Here is a 14,296-nt window from a genome sequence, read left to right on the forward strand (position 1 = left end):
ATATCGTGCTGTATCCTTTCATCAGAGACAAGGGCATGGGAACAGAAGTTCAGCTGCACGTTAAGAGTTTTTCCTAGCAACTATAATTCTAGCAGAGATCTGGAAATTTTGTTAAAGTTAGGCATGAGTCAAATCAGTCATACTCTGAGGGGCAAAACAAAACTAGCCAGCATGAATTCTGAAGTTCAGAACACAGTGGGTGGTGTTTGTGCTCTGAAATATTTTGGTAAATGTCAGTGTCAACTTTTTTTCTGTAATTACTTCAGTAAAAATAAGCACTTACCCTAGGTGGAGCATTGCGTTTCAGACCTGAGCTCAGCTGTGATGCCATTGAAATGAAGGAGCTACTTATTATAAGAAAAGCACAGAAAACCGTGGAGGAGCTCAGCTGTTTGGAAATGTGTGCAAAGTGAAATTGTTCATCAGTAAGTGTAAGTGATGGTGATGGGAGGGGTGTAAATCTCAGCTGCAGCTCATTTTAGCAGTGGAGTTGGTTTCAAAAGTTGTGTGGTTAAACAAGAATATGTAATGGAAGAGTATAACCATCAGCCCTGTGCCACTGGGAAAGGCGTGTAGTGAAGACATCATGTTAAAAGGATAGAGGTTTCACTTCAGGCTTTCCAATGAAAACAAAAATAAAATGAGCATTGACAAGGCTTGAAATGTTTTTACAAACATTTTTACTGTGTTTAAAGGAAAAAAAGTTGCTAAATGAAGACATTAGAACAGTGAGCTTTCTGTCTGCATTTATTTTAGCTTGGAACGTAAATGATTACTCATTTTGTGGTGAACAGTCATCTGCTGCTTGATTTCACCTTTGGGTCCTCCTGTGCTGAAGGAGAATGCTACATATAAATACTATTGAGGCTTTTAATGAAAACAAAATCATAGCAATACTTGTTAAAGTCTGAGGGGGTGGGGAAGAGGGAATTAAAGTCGTGTGTGACTTGACATCATCCAGACAGGTTTTAGAAAGCAAGCTACAGCAAGAAACATTAGAACTATGATCTCTAGAAATGATACAGTGTTGTGTCATTTATTGCATGTTTTGACATCAAATAAAGCACCACACACCACTGAATGATACAGAACTGTGTTAGGCAGCTAGTAGTTAGCATCTCCTTTGTCCACTGAAAAAAGGAAGTTGTCTGGTGACTCTAGGAGCCATTCACTCCTTATGCTTTGTAATAGCTTAGGACCCGATTTCTCTGAGCACTTAACTGTCATGAATGGGCTTACTGATGGGAAATGAAAATGTGAAAGCTTAGTAGTTTTGAGGCTTTTTGCCGTAGTGCATTTGTAGTCTCCTGTAAGCCTTGCAGAAATCTTTCAGAACACTGTGCTGGTAAAATAAACAATCTCCTCTGCTGTAGGAATAGATCACTAAAAATATTTGAGGGTTATTTTTGGCATAATTTTTAAAAAATAAATTCTGTGCTGTATTTTGTAGTTTAGCTTTCCTTCTGAAGTCAAGGGAACATTTAGGTCCTGAGAGCTCAGAGGCTGTAGGAGAGGGGGGAAGTAGGGTGATCTTTAGAAATCTTAGATCAGAGTCACGTTGCTTGCTGTACTACAGTTCTATCTGTGACAAAACAGGTGGTTTATGTTAATTGTTTCTGTGTCTTGTAGGGTAGAAAACATTTTCTGTAAGATGTTCTGTAGCTTTTTAGTGTTTTCCCAATTTATTAGGAAACTTTATTTAGCCCTGTGACCTCCTTTAGTAGTTGCCTCTTCTCTATAGCATATCTGTGGATTGGAAAAAATGTCAATGGCTGCTCTGTGATACTCCAATCTGGAGCAAATCAGCTGCATAGTCCACTAAGCTACATCACAATACCTAAAACTAGGTGCTTCATCTAAAGGAGGTATAATACTTGCAAGGGCAAGGCATATTAAACATAGATAATTAAACATTATCTAATTCCAATCCCCCTGTTGTGGGCAGGTACACCTTCTGCTGGATCAAGCCACTCAAAGCCTGATCCAGCCTGGCCTTGACCACCTCCAGGGATGGGGCATCCACGACTTCTCTGGGCAACCTGTTCCAGCACCTCACCACCCTTGCAGTAAAAAAAAAAAAGCCTTCCTAGTATCTAATTTAATCTCCTCTCTTTCATCTTAAAATCATTACTCCTCAACCTATTTTTGCACTCCTTGACAAGCCCCTCCCCAGCTTTCCTATAGGCCCCCTTTAAGTACTGGAAGGCTGCTATAAGGTTTCCTCAGAGCCTTCTCTTCTCTAGGCTAAACAAGCCCAACTCTCTCAGCGTGTCCTTGTATGGGAGGTGCTCCAGCCCCCTGATCATCTTTGTGGCCCTCTTCTGAACTTGCTCTAACAGTCCATGTCCTTCCTGGGCTGAAGACTCCAGAACTGATGCAGTATTCCAGGTGAGGTCTCATGAGAGCAAAGTGGAGGGGGAGAATCCCCTATCTCGACCTGCTGGTCACACTTCTTTTAATGCATCCCAGGATACAGTTGGCTTTCTGGGCTGCAAGCACACATTGCTGTCTCACGTTGAGCTTCTCATCCACTAGCACACCCACATCCTTCTCTTCAGGGCTGCTCTCAATCCATTCTCCACCCAGCCTGTGTTTGTGCTCAGGATTGCTCTGACCCAGGTGCAGGACCTTGCCCTTGGCCTTGTTGAATTTCATGAGTTTCACACAGGCTCACCTCTCAAGCCTGTCCAGGTCCCTATGGATGCCATTCCTTCCCTCCAGCATGATGACCACACCACACAGCTTGGTGTCATTGCCAAACTTGCTGAGGGTGCCCTCAATCCCACTGTCCACATCTCTGACAAATATGTTAAACAACATGGGTCTCAATACTAACCCTTGTGGAATGTCACTGGTCTCCACTTGGACACTGACCTACTGACCAGAACTCTTTGAGCGTGACTATTCAGCCAATTCCTTATCCACCAAGTGGTCCATCCATCAAATCTGTGTCTCTCCCATTTAGAGACAAGAATGCTGTGTGTGTAAAATTATGTTAAGTAATGTTAAGTGTGCAGAAGGATTTGCCAGTGAACTGAACACAGAGGTGTGTGCCTCTGAGGACTCAGATGGGGCTTAGCTGGGTACACTGGGCACAGTGATTTATCTGTTCTCCCGTCCCCAGCTGGAGTTTAGGAGGCTTGAGACAGGGTTGCATGTTAGGGCCAAGATTAAACACAGTAACTTGCATGTCCTTAGATTGAGAGGCATGCCATTAATGCCACAATCTGTAATCTAACCTAGTAAATAAAATAGGCTGGAGTCCATCTTCTGATAGTATGGTTGTACACCGTGACTCATGCCTGTATAGCTAACTCCCTCCCTGCTACTATGTAGGCTCACCTCCCCTAAAGCTCCCTGGTCTGCCTTGCCCCAAGGCAACATTCCAATAGAGTTACCAAGTTACCAAGGGCTGCCACTGGCATGAAGCAAATAGCATCCATGCAAACATGGGTGACCATGTACAAATGCACAAACCTATTCTGAGACCTTATTTAGCTGATTAACCTGGACAGACTTTTAAGGTAGACAATCCGACAGGACAAGAGGGAATGGCCTCAAGTTCCACCAGGGGAGGTTCAGGCTTGACATCAGGAAAATATTTTTCACGGAAAGGGTTGTTGGGCACTGGAACAGGCGGCCCAACAGCCTGTGGGAGGTGGTTGAGTCACCTTCCCTGGAAGTGTTTAATAGATGGGTGGATGAGGTGCTGAGGGGCATGGTTTAGTAATTGTTAGGAATGGTTGGACTCGATGATCTAGGGGGTCTTTTCCCACCTAGTGATTCTGTGAATCCCATTTGTTAGTCAAAACCCTGACTGAGCAGCACTTTGAATGGAAACATCAATACAATTCTGTAATGAGTGCAAATTGTGATGGTTACAGCATTTCTGAAGATTTGGGAGACCTGTTCCTAAGACCTTCTTGGTCTACCCTGCAGTAGACTCACCAAACTTTGGATAAGGCTATGAGGTGGTTACCCTTTACTGTTTCTAATTTTATCTCATGGAGAGGACAGTGACTATTGCCTGGTTTTTTTTTAATCAAGTTGGGCAACACCTGTGGCTTTGAATTAGAAGGATAAGATGGCTCCCCGGCCACTCTGTTGGAACAAGCTGTGTTTGGGCTTCACATATTTGCCTCCTTCACAGGAGGTGTTGCTTCTCATGGTCTATGGGCCCCAGTGAGGTTCTGAGTGGGAACCAGTTCCATAGATGCAGCCAGAAAACAGAAATGCTAAGATCAGGACAATTCTGACTTTGACACAACACAAACTGCAGCCATGCAGAAAACTTTCAGGTAAAAAGCAAGGGAGACACTGCCAGGTTAGACCAAAGGTTTGCTGCTTTGCTGCAGTGTTGTTTTATTTAAAGTACTGTACCTCTCCAACTATTGCCTGCAGTTTCTCTTTTATAATTCTTCCCATTTCTGTCAGTGGGACAATAATAATCTCTTTTCTGGCCAGCAGCAAGACTTGGTTAATATTTGCATAACTTTGTGCGTTCCTTGCATTGGACATGCCAAATAAATAAAATATGTGGTTCCTTACCAGAAAGCAACTTCCCTGTCTATGAAACAAGAATTTTCTGTGAGGCTAAGAAGGCATAATATTTTATATAATTAAGAATACATGCAAATTAAGGGTTATGCTCTGCTAAACTTGCCAAGCCACCTTATGCTCTGCTTCTACATAGTCTTAGACCCGACTCAGATTTGCATCTGTGGCCCTTGCAATTTTGCAGAAAGTACCTGCGTATTTCCATTTTGTACTGCACAGAAACACAGGGAGGAGTGGGTCTGCTACTGCCACACAGTAGGTAAAAGCTAAGTAATTAATTCAAATCAAAAGTGAATAAATGTGGGTGTAAAGATAATCATAAAATCATAGAATAACCAGGTTGGAAGAGACCCACCGAATCATCGAGTCCAACCATTCCTATCAAACACTAAACCATGCCCCTTAGCACCTCGTCTACCCGTGCCTTAAACACCTCCAGGGAAGATGACTCAACCCCCTCCCTGGGCAGCCTGTTCCAGTGCCCGATGACCCTTTCTGTGAAGGATTTTTTCCTAATGTCCAGCCTAAATCTCCCCTGGCGGAGCTTGAGGCCATAATGAGAAGTCTTCTGCACCCCTGGTGGAAAGATCAGTGTTAGGGTAACTTTTGCTATTTCTGTTTGCAGGCAAGATTGTACTTAGCTCCAAGTGAATGCTCAGGAGAGGGGAGGCCCCTGGTTTCAACCACATTCATTTAGAGTCTATGTAAGCAATGTGGCAGTGCACCGTGTAAGTAGCCAGGAGCCAACAATGACTTGGTTGCCTCCAGAGACAGCGATCTTTGAGAAATACAGAACTGTATTTAGCCCATGGGAGGAAGGCTGTTTGGTTCAGCATCGTGCTATCATAGTTGTGTCGCTTCTGGAGCCTGATCAGATAGCACCTCATGATCCTGTCCTGTTCTGCAGTCATGCCAACTCACCTGAAGCAAAAGCTTTAAATCATGCAGATATGCCCCAGACTGTTTAAATTCCATCCCAAGCCTCATTTTATTCCCAGGTTACTTTACACAGGTTCCAGCTCTGCCAGTTCCTGAGGGCTCCTTCCCAAAGCGCCTAACTCTTCCCAAGCTTTGGAAGAGGAGCCTGAAGGCCTTACTCAGAGCTGAGAATCACCTCAGATTAGCAAGTGTGTAAGGCTGCAATGCCTAATGTATACACGAAGACATAGCCTATGTTATCCAGTCATGTTGCCATGTCTCATTCCTCAGTCTTTCATCAAGCTCAGGATGTGTGCAAAACTCAGGTTTTCTAGAAATTCAAATGTTTAGCAAACTAGGACCTGGCCTGGACAAATAGGGGCAAAAGTAACATCTCTTCATCCAGTACATCTGCTATTTAGCACTCATAATTGCATGGTAAAGACAGCTTTTTATTTTTCTTTGGTTACTACTCCCAATTTCTGACAGCAAGTAGATTTGGTTGCACTGTATGGAACAAAGAACTACTTTGTTGTTCAAGTAACTATTTTAGAATGACAATTTGATTGTGTATTGACAGACGGTGTAGACTGCGAAGAATGTCTTTTCTAAAACTTGCCTGGAGAAAGCAGTAATTCTGCTTGGCCAGTGAACTGAAATTCCAGTGAGGAATGGAGTGTTTCTATTTCTGATGTCTTTGAGCAATTTCAGTAAATCTAATAGCATTGAGAATTGTACAGGCAGTAGACCTAATGCATAGTCATGAAATGTGTTTCAAAATTACGAGAGTTTTATGACTTGCTAAGAGTTTTTTACAAGCAAACTGAAAATATCCACACAAAACAGTTACAGAAATTACTTTTCATCCATTCTATTTTGCATTTTTTAGTTTGTGGAACATTTGTGGTAAACATTCTCTCACAGACGGTACACAATCTTGCAATTAAATACAAATTTGTGCTTGCAACAGCAGTCTGTTCTTATGGAAAAGATACTGGATTTGTGACATAATATGTGAGCTCACATACTAATTAAGCAGGAAGGGAACACATGTTAAACAAGATATCTATTTATGTAGAAAAAAAATTGCTCCTAGTAAAAAAAGTAGTAAGAAAAAATGACCTTTTTTTTGAAAAAAAATTCACTTTACTAGCACTGTATATTTATCCCATTAGGACGGGTTCTTAGTAAATAAGCACACAGTACTCCAAGCTCCTTTATTGCAACAGCATCATTGGATTATATTCTCCCAGCTAAAATCAACAGGACCATTGTCACTGTATTCATAGAGAACAAGATTAAGTATGAAATATTCCCTCCCATTCCCTGACCCCCTCAAAATCTTGTACCTGTGGAAATTTAATAACAACGTTCAGAAATGAATCCCCAATCACTATGAACTTTACACTGAATTATGATTTGAAGAATCTTATAGGTCATAAACTGTGCAGCTAATTTTTAATTTTTTTTTTTAGTTTTTCAAATCTATTTAGACAGCTGCCTACAGATTGTTGCTTCTGCACTGCCACCAGTTTCTACCTAGATTTTTTGCTGGTCTAAGCAATGTGCTTTTCAGCTGGCCTCTGAGATATTTTTCTGTGAAGACAACTATTCCCATTAATCTTTATGAAAACTGGACTCTTGATTCAGAGCTACAGCAAGACAGCCAGACACTGTTAACAACTTAACGGCTTTTGAGAACCTTGAGCTTATAGATGAGGGCCAAAGTTTTGAGCATCACAGGAACACAGGAATGAACTTGGCAATACCCAAAGGTCACTTTAGCCCCACATCATTCTCGACCAATGAGCAACAGTGAGCACTTAAGGACAAGGTATGGGTACAGATAGAGACTTGATACATTCTCAAAAATTTCCACAAGCAACAATTCACAAACTTCCAGTTTTAAAGCTTGCATTCATTTAATCATGTTTAATTCTCTTACCCTATGTGAACTTTTCTTACTCCATTTGTTTTAGCTTATCTGTCTGGCCTCCGAAAGGTTATATGGCAAGATTAAGTATGACATATGAAAAAGCACTTTGTTTTAAATTGCCTGCCGGATTATTACATTAGCTGTCCCTCTCCTTCTCGTACTAGAGGGAACAATGAATAATCATTTTGTGTTCATTTTTTCCACTTACAGTCTTACAACTCTCAGATATTCCTGGTGTGGAGGTCAGATATTTTGCAGTTACCATAAATTTGTGCTGAAATTCTTCTGACAGTATTTTATTTGGCACTATCCTTCTACTACCATGGCTGCCCTCAGAAACTTATTACACATTACACCTCTCAGTCCAATGATATTATCCTGGAGTTTCTTTAGACTTGATTACACACACCCTTGTCAGTTTGTTACTCTGAATTTACTCATCAGTGCCAAAATGGCTTTTATTGACCCCTTCAGTTTAGGACTATTGTGAGGGTGTATTTCCTGTGGAAAATAATGGACTTACTTTGAAAACTTCTCTATCACTTTTGTATTGAATATTGCTAAAAAAAAAATAAATTTGGTTTTGCTATGGTTTAATCTTCCTCAAAATGCCCTTCCTATATCTTTATCTAATCTGGCAGCTTATCTCTGGCAAATGCCTGGCTTTTGATATATATTAACAAGGCTTGTTTTTAAAACAAATTATTAACTGGTATGTTAATAAGGTGTCTGCTGTAACTTTTTTAGCCTGGGTCCTTGGGGCTTTCTACATAACTAGCTTATGCAGAGTACCTGTGGTCCTTGTATGGATATGAGATATGCTTTTTAGAGGGTGTAATTTTTAGCACCCTTTTTCCTTTGCTTTGCTCCAGCTTGAGTTCTCCTGTGGCTGGAGCAGCAGCAAGGCAGGTGGTGTTTCCCCAGCATCCAGTGTGGACACGAGCATTGAAAAATCCCAAATCGACCACCAAGTCAATATGGTGCAGATGATGTTGCAGTATCTCCTGGATGCTGGAAAAGGGAGTTGCTGAGCTTTTTGAAAATAAAACCAGACAGGGCTGACAAACCTTCTTTTAAGATAACATACTTCCACCTAGTGGCTCTCTTACAGTCAGGAAAATACACTGTGCAGACCTCCAGCAAACTGGGAACCATTAACTAGGAAACTCACATATAAAAAATGAGTAAATCAGATGTTTACTAAGTCGACACAACTGCTCAGTAGGTTTAGAAACGTTGATTCCAAATTCCTGTTTTGCTGTTGTAACATCTAATTAGAAACCTAGATGAAATAGTTAAGTTACATAATGCTGATTTTGTTTAAAGTTACACATAACATAGTGGCTCCTGTTTTAGTTTTTCATGGCAGTTTTTGTTGTGTTGCTAGGCTTTGTAAGACAGAAAATAGCTAGATACGGAAAAGCATTTAAAAAGTCATTCTGTTAGCTGTACTTAATGAATACTATAAAAAAAAAGAAACCCAAAGGTAAGACATGGGATTCCGTGTGTCTATAATATACAAATACATATATACACAAAAAACATGGGTTACATTGCCTCAGAATTTCTTATTTCTGTCTCTAAACATAGTACTATATGCTTGAAGCCTCAGGAAAAATATGAAGAGAATTACATGGAAGCATCATGAGTTGTTTAACTATAATTGGCATTGACAGTCCAGACTGCTGCTAGTTAGCAGCTCACAGCAGCAGGCTTATAAATTAAAGGATGTGTGCTTGATAAATCAGTGCCTTTCAGGTTTCTCAGAAAAAGCTAGAATTCAAAGCCAAGTATGAACAACCTAAAGGAAGATTGGACTCTTTCCACGTTTCAAACTACAATTAAGGTATTTTAAATATTTAAATCTAGGAAAAGTAAAAATTAACTCTTGTTCTTCACTGCTGCACCCAATGTAATTTATTTCTAGAATTAGTTAGTATTCAAAAGGTAACATGATATACAGATCTTCAGCCTCTCTGATAAACTTCCAGTTAATGTCTGGGTCAGATTAGCTATGATCAAAGACTTTACAGTTTGATGCCTTATGTCTGTTTGGTTCCAGTACTGAAACATATTCTATGACTTTCACAGAAGCAACCATAAATTCAAGTATTTTCTGCCAATATTTGCAGAGAAATAAAAAACTGAGCAGTAACTGAGAGGGGTTTGTCTCTGATCTCTCTGAGCCCTCCTGTGAGGACTGAGACACCAGCGGTGTGACAAAAGGAAGCCTGCTTTGTAGCTCTTTGTGCTTCACATCCTTGTGGAAAGAAAACTTTGGTTTCCAGGTTGTTGGGGCTGTATTCCCTTTCAGAAGCACTAACAAAGCCAGAACTCTTTGATTTGTAGCTGTGCAGATGTGTGGAGGACATACGGCCACTTCAGAATTTCTTTAAAACATCTGCCTAAAAAGCAGACAAGAAAGCATTCTGTCATAGCGGAGTACGAACAGACTGCAGGACAGGATTCTCTGTCTTCTTTGGCCCTCACCTCCTTCCCATTTTTAATTCCCTTCTGTTCCTTGACATTCACCTCTTCTTCCACCAGCCCTTTGCGTTGTTACATTTTTTAGCAATTCCCATCTATTTCTTTGCTGTGCAAAGGCTTTTTCTACTGCCAGAAAGCAGCCTTTTTTGCTCAGTGATTAAATGTATGGCTTTGTCACACAGGGTCCAGGTTTTTAGTGTGAGATACAGAGGGAGCAGAAAGCAATAGTTCTGGAGGTAATGGGGGAAAATACAAATGAGAGATCTTACATACTTTCTTCTGCACATTTTAAATCACTCTGCTCTTGGCAGCACTGGCTTAAAATTGATTTCATTCCATTTACATCAGTGAAATTTTTGATATTCATACTCACGTAAATGAAGACAGAACATGCTTCAGGACCTGTTTTTGCATAGTAAGTGCATATCTGCATGTTAAAGCCATGTGGCATGTGTACCTCAGTGGTTTATCAAAAAAAAAAAAAGAAAAAAGAAAGCAATTCTCTACATAACTAATATTCTGTTTCCCCAAACACTTCTTACAGCAATATCAGACTTTATAATCAAAAAAGACTCCAACTCTTTTAAGGTAGAAAACTGAACAAGAGCAAACATCACCTTTCAGAAAAAATGACCCTTTGGGCACTAGGATGCCTTGTTAGGAGGATTCAGCTAAAGCAGCATTGCAGCTACTTGATAAAATTAAACCCAAAATAAAATGGATTGATTGACTGAAATGAAGTCTCTCTAGACAGCTTACTGTAATTAGATTTGCAATCAAATTATGTCTAGGTTTTCTACAGAGACCTTTGTCTAAACTTCAAAGGATGTCTGCTTCCTTTAAAAGTATTTCCACTACCTACATATCAAACCTGTCAGAGTGCAGAAATACTACATACCCTCTTTTCCAGCTCCAGGCCACAGTAAAATTTACACTGACAAAAAAAAAAGCTTATGCTTCTATTAAGGTACATTACAACTGCAGTAGTGGCTTACTCCAGGAATATTTATGTTGAGGCTTGCTAGCATTCCGATGAAATAGAAGTTAAAAAAAAAAATCCAGGGCTTCTGTGTTACAGTTACCTAAAATAACTTACAAGGAAAAGAAAAGCAAGCTATGAAATAAAATGTAAAAAAAAAAAGACTTTTTTCATTTTCAAATTTAGCCAGAGGAAAAACTGTCATAATCTTGGCAGGACTCTGACCTCATCCCTCATCCATTAATTTTGTGACAGTTTTAAAACAGCATTTGTGAGGAAAGTAACAGAATGTTAATAGGAACTATATACCACTTTAGGGCAAATTGCATATTATTTGCAATTTCAAGTAATTTTATAACCAGAATTTGTGCCAAATGCTTTTTCTAAATTATGCTGCAACTCTTGTAAAATAATCCTAAATTAAGTTTCTATTTATCAGGCTTAGAAGTTAAGCAGTTATGTACTAAGGTACTGATTCAATAAAACAGTAAAAAACCTAAATATTGTGATAAATAACATACTTTGTTCTGGTCCTAGTCTTCTTTGCCATCCTTTAATAAATTTTCATTAAAAATAAGGAAATTAAATTATGGAATTAATTTGGATGAGTGGTATTTATATAGTTATTGGAAGAGAGAAAAAAATCACAACTGTGAGAAACTATGCCTTTGCTATGAACAGTTAACACTCCCAGAGATGTGAATTAAAATGTTAATTGCCCTTCTCCTTCTACTACACTAATCCAAACCACGGCTACTCATGAAGGAGTGAGATTTGTCTTCTGAATGCAGAACATAATTAAGTACTATGTGAGAGATAGTGGGAAAAAATTAAACAAGGTAGTATTCACTACTGATTTAAGAAAAATATTATTTTCCCATATACATCTTGTCTTATGAGAAAAGAAATAAAAATATTTGGTTCAGACTTTGTCACAGTAAAATCTAATTCAAATACAGGTCAGAAACAGTTGTTCTTAGAAAAAACCTAACTATACTGAACAGTTAGACTGTCAGAAAATACAAGCTAGCACCTGTGGGCAAGGGGGAGTGAGAACTCCAACACCCAGTTAGCACATGGGGAACAAAGGAAGAGAAGGATCATTAATTTCTTTTAGAGGCAGGGTCAGTGAGAAAACCAAATGAGTCTCTAGTTCCTGTGTCTGACTTTGATGTTTAACAAGAGGTAATAATATAGACATTGAATATTTTTTGGTTATTTTGATTTTCTCTTTTATTCATGTCATGTCATAAAGTGAAAACCTGATGTCAAATGTTTATGTTTTCCTTGAGATATTTTGCTGTTAAGGGCTGGAATGGGTTAACGTTTCCAGCTGAGCAGCTGTTCAGCTCCTTTTTACCCTAGAGCAGCAGTCATTTGTACTCCAGAAATGGCTGTATGTGGTAACCCATCCAATAAGACATCACTTATATAAAATACAAAGAAAATGCTGAGGAGTTTTGGTCTTTTTTTTTTCCTTTTTTTCACTTAGAAGAGATTGTCTGCATTCTTTCAGTACTTCCCACCAGCAATAACAACTGAGACACATGGAGTTTTCTGCCAGGGACTTAGCAGTCTCCAAGGTAACAGGGACACCGAGCTGCAGCCAAAATGCCTCCAACTTTATTTAACTTAAAATACGCCACATTCATTCCTCTTAGAGGCTTTGTGACTGATTTAGATGTGGTCAAAAAACAAGCAGACACCCGAACTGCAAAGCTGGTGAAATTTAATCTTGAAAGCAATAGTTTTGGTACATTGGCCAATCAGAACTTTTAAGTTGAGACATATCATTTCTAAAATACACAATTAGTATACCATTCCATTATTAATAAAAGGATAACAAGCTTTCCCTTTGAAAAACAAGCAAACTTGAGTAGGTAAATGTCTAATATGATTGTAGAATGGTTTGGGTTGGAAGGGACCTTAAAGATCATCCAGTTCCAACCCCCGTGCCATGGGCAGGGACACCTCCCAGGAGGCTGCTCGTAGCCTCATCCAACCTGATCCTGAACACTTCCAGTGATGGGGCACCCACGACTTCTCTGGGCAACCTGTTCCAGTACCTCACCACCCTAGCAGTAAGAAATGCCTTCCACTGATCTAATCTCAGTTCACAATGTTTCAGCTTAAAACTGTTACCCCTTGTCCTATCCCTGCACTCCCTGATAAAAAGTCCCTCCCCAGCTTTCCTGTAGGCCCCCTCCAAGTACTTGATGGCTGCCCCAAGGTCCTCCCAGAGCCTTCTCTTCTCTAGGCTGAACAATCCCAGCTATCTCAGCCTATTCTCATAGGGGAGGCACTCCAATCCTCTGATCATCTCTGTGGCCCTCCTCTGGACCTGCTCCAACAGCTCCATGTCTTTTTTGTGCCGAGGGCTCCAGAGCTGCACACAGCACTCCAGGTGAGGTCTCACTGAAGCAAAGTAGAGTGACAGAATCCCCTCGCTTGACCTGCTGGCCACACTTCTTTTGACACATCCCAGGATACAGTTGGCTTTCTGGGCTGCAAGCGCACATTGCTGATTTTGTGAAAATTTCATGGCAGTACATAACTGGAATGTTAAGAGCTGTGGAACATGTTCATAATAAAGATGAATTTGCATGTCCCTGAATTAAAATGTCTGGGATTATCTGCCTTTTAGCAATAGAAGCAGAGTCAAGCATTTAAATCTTGGGAAAAGAAAGGAGAAGTTGTCTTTGGTGAAAGTATTTTGGCTTTCAGAGACTTTGATTTGCTAGATGAGAAAAACAGGCCATATAACATTTTGATAACAACAAACTGAAGAACTTGCAGACAAATTCCATACTCTTCATTCATCCTGGAGTGTTTGATGTGTGTCCATCGATGTGCCGTGCTGCAGCTGCACCTGAGGAATTCTGATGGGAGTTCAGGAACAGTGATCTAACTGCAAAGCCTCCAGCCCAACTGGCTTGAGACGTGCCTGAAGCTGGTAAGTTAACGTGGTTCACATCCAAGAGACTAAAATATTAACTAAACAAACAGCGATTGGAAACAGACCTATTTCACTTAGGTATTACTGGTCAACATGGACCCGCATGACGCTACATGCTCCTTGAAGCTCAAGCGCACACCAGAGCATGTCCTAAAGGCCCAGATACACCTTTTAAGAGCTGATATCAGAACCAGCGGCCAGCAGACCCGGGAAGTGATTCTGCCATTGTACTCAGCACTGGTGAAGCCACACCTTGAATACTGTGTTCAGTTTTGGGCGCCTCATTACAAGAAAGACATTGAGATCCTGAAGCGTGTCTAGAGAAGAGCAACAAAGCTGGTGAAAGGGCTGGAGATCAAGTTGTGTGAGAAGTGGCTGAGGGAACTGGGGTTGTTGCGCCTGGAGAAAAGGAGGCTGAGGGGAGACCTTATTGCTCTCTACAACTACCTGAAAGGAGGTTGCA

This window comes from Phaenicophaeus curvirostris, chromosome 4 (genome assembly GCF_032191515.1).
Source record: "Phaenicophaeus curvirostris isolate KB17595 chromosome 4, BPBGC_Pcur_1.0, whole genome shotgun sequence".
Lineage (NCBI taxonomy): Eukaryota > Metazoa > Chordata > Aves > Cuculiformes > Cuculidae > Phaenicophaeus > Phaenicophaeus curvirostris.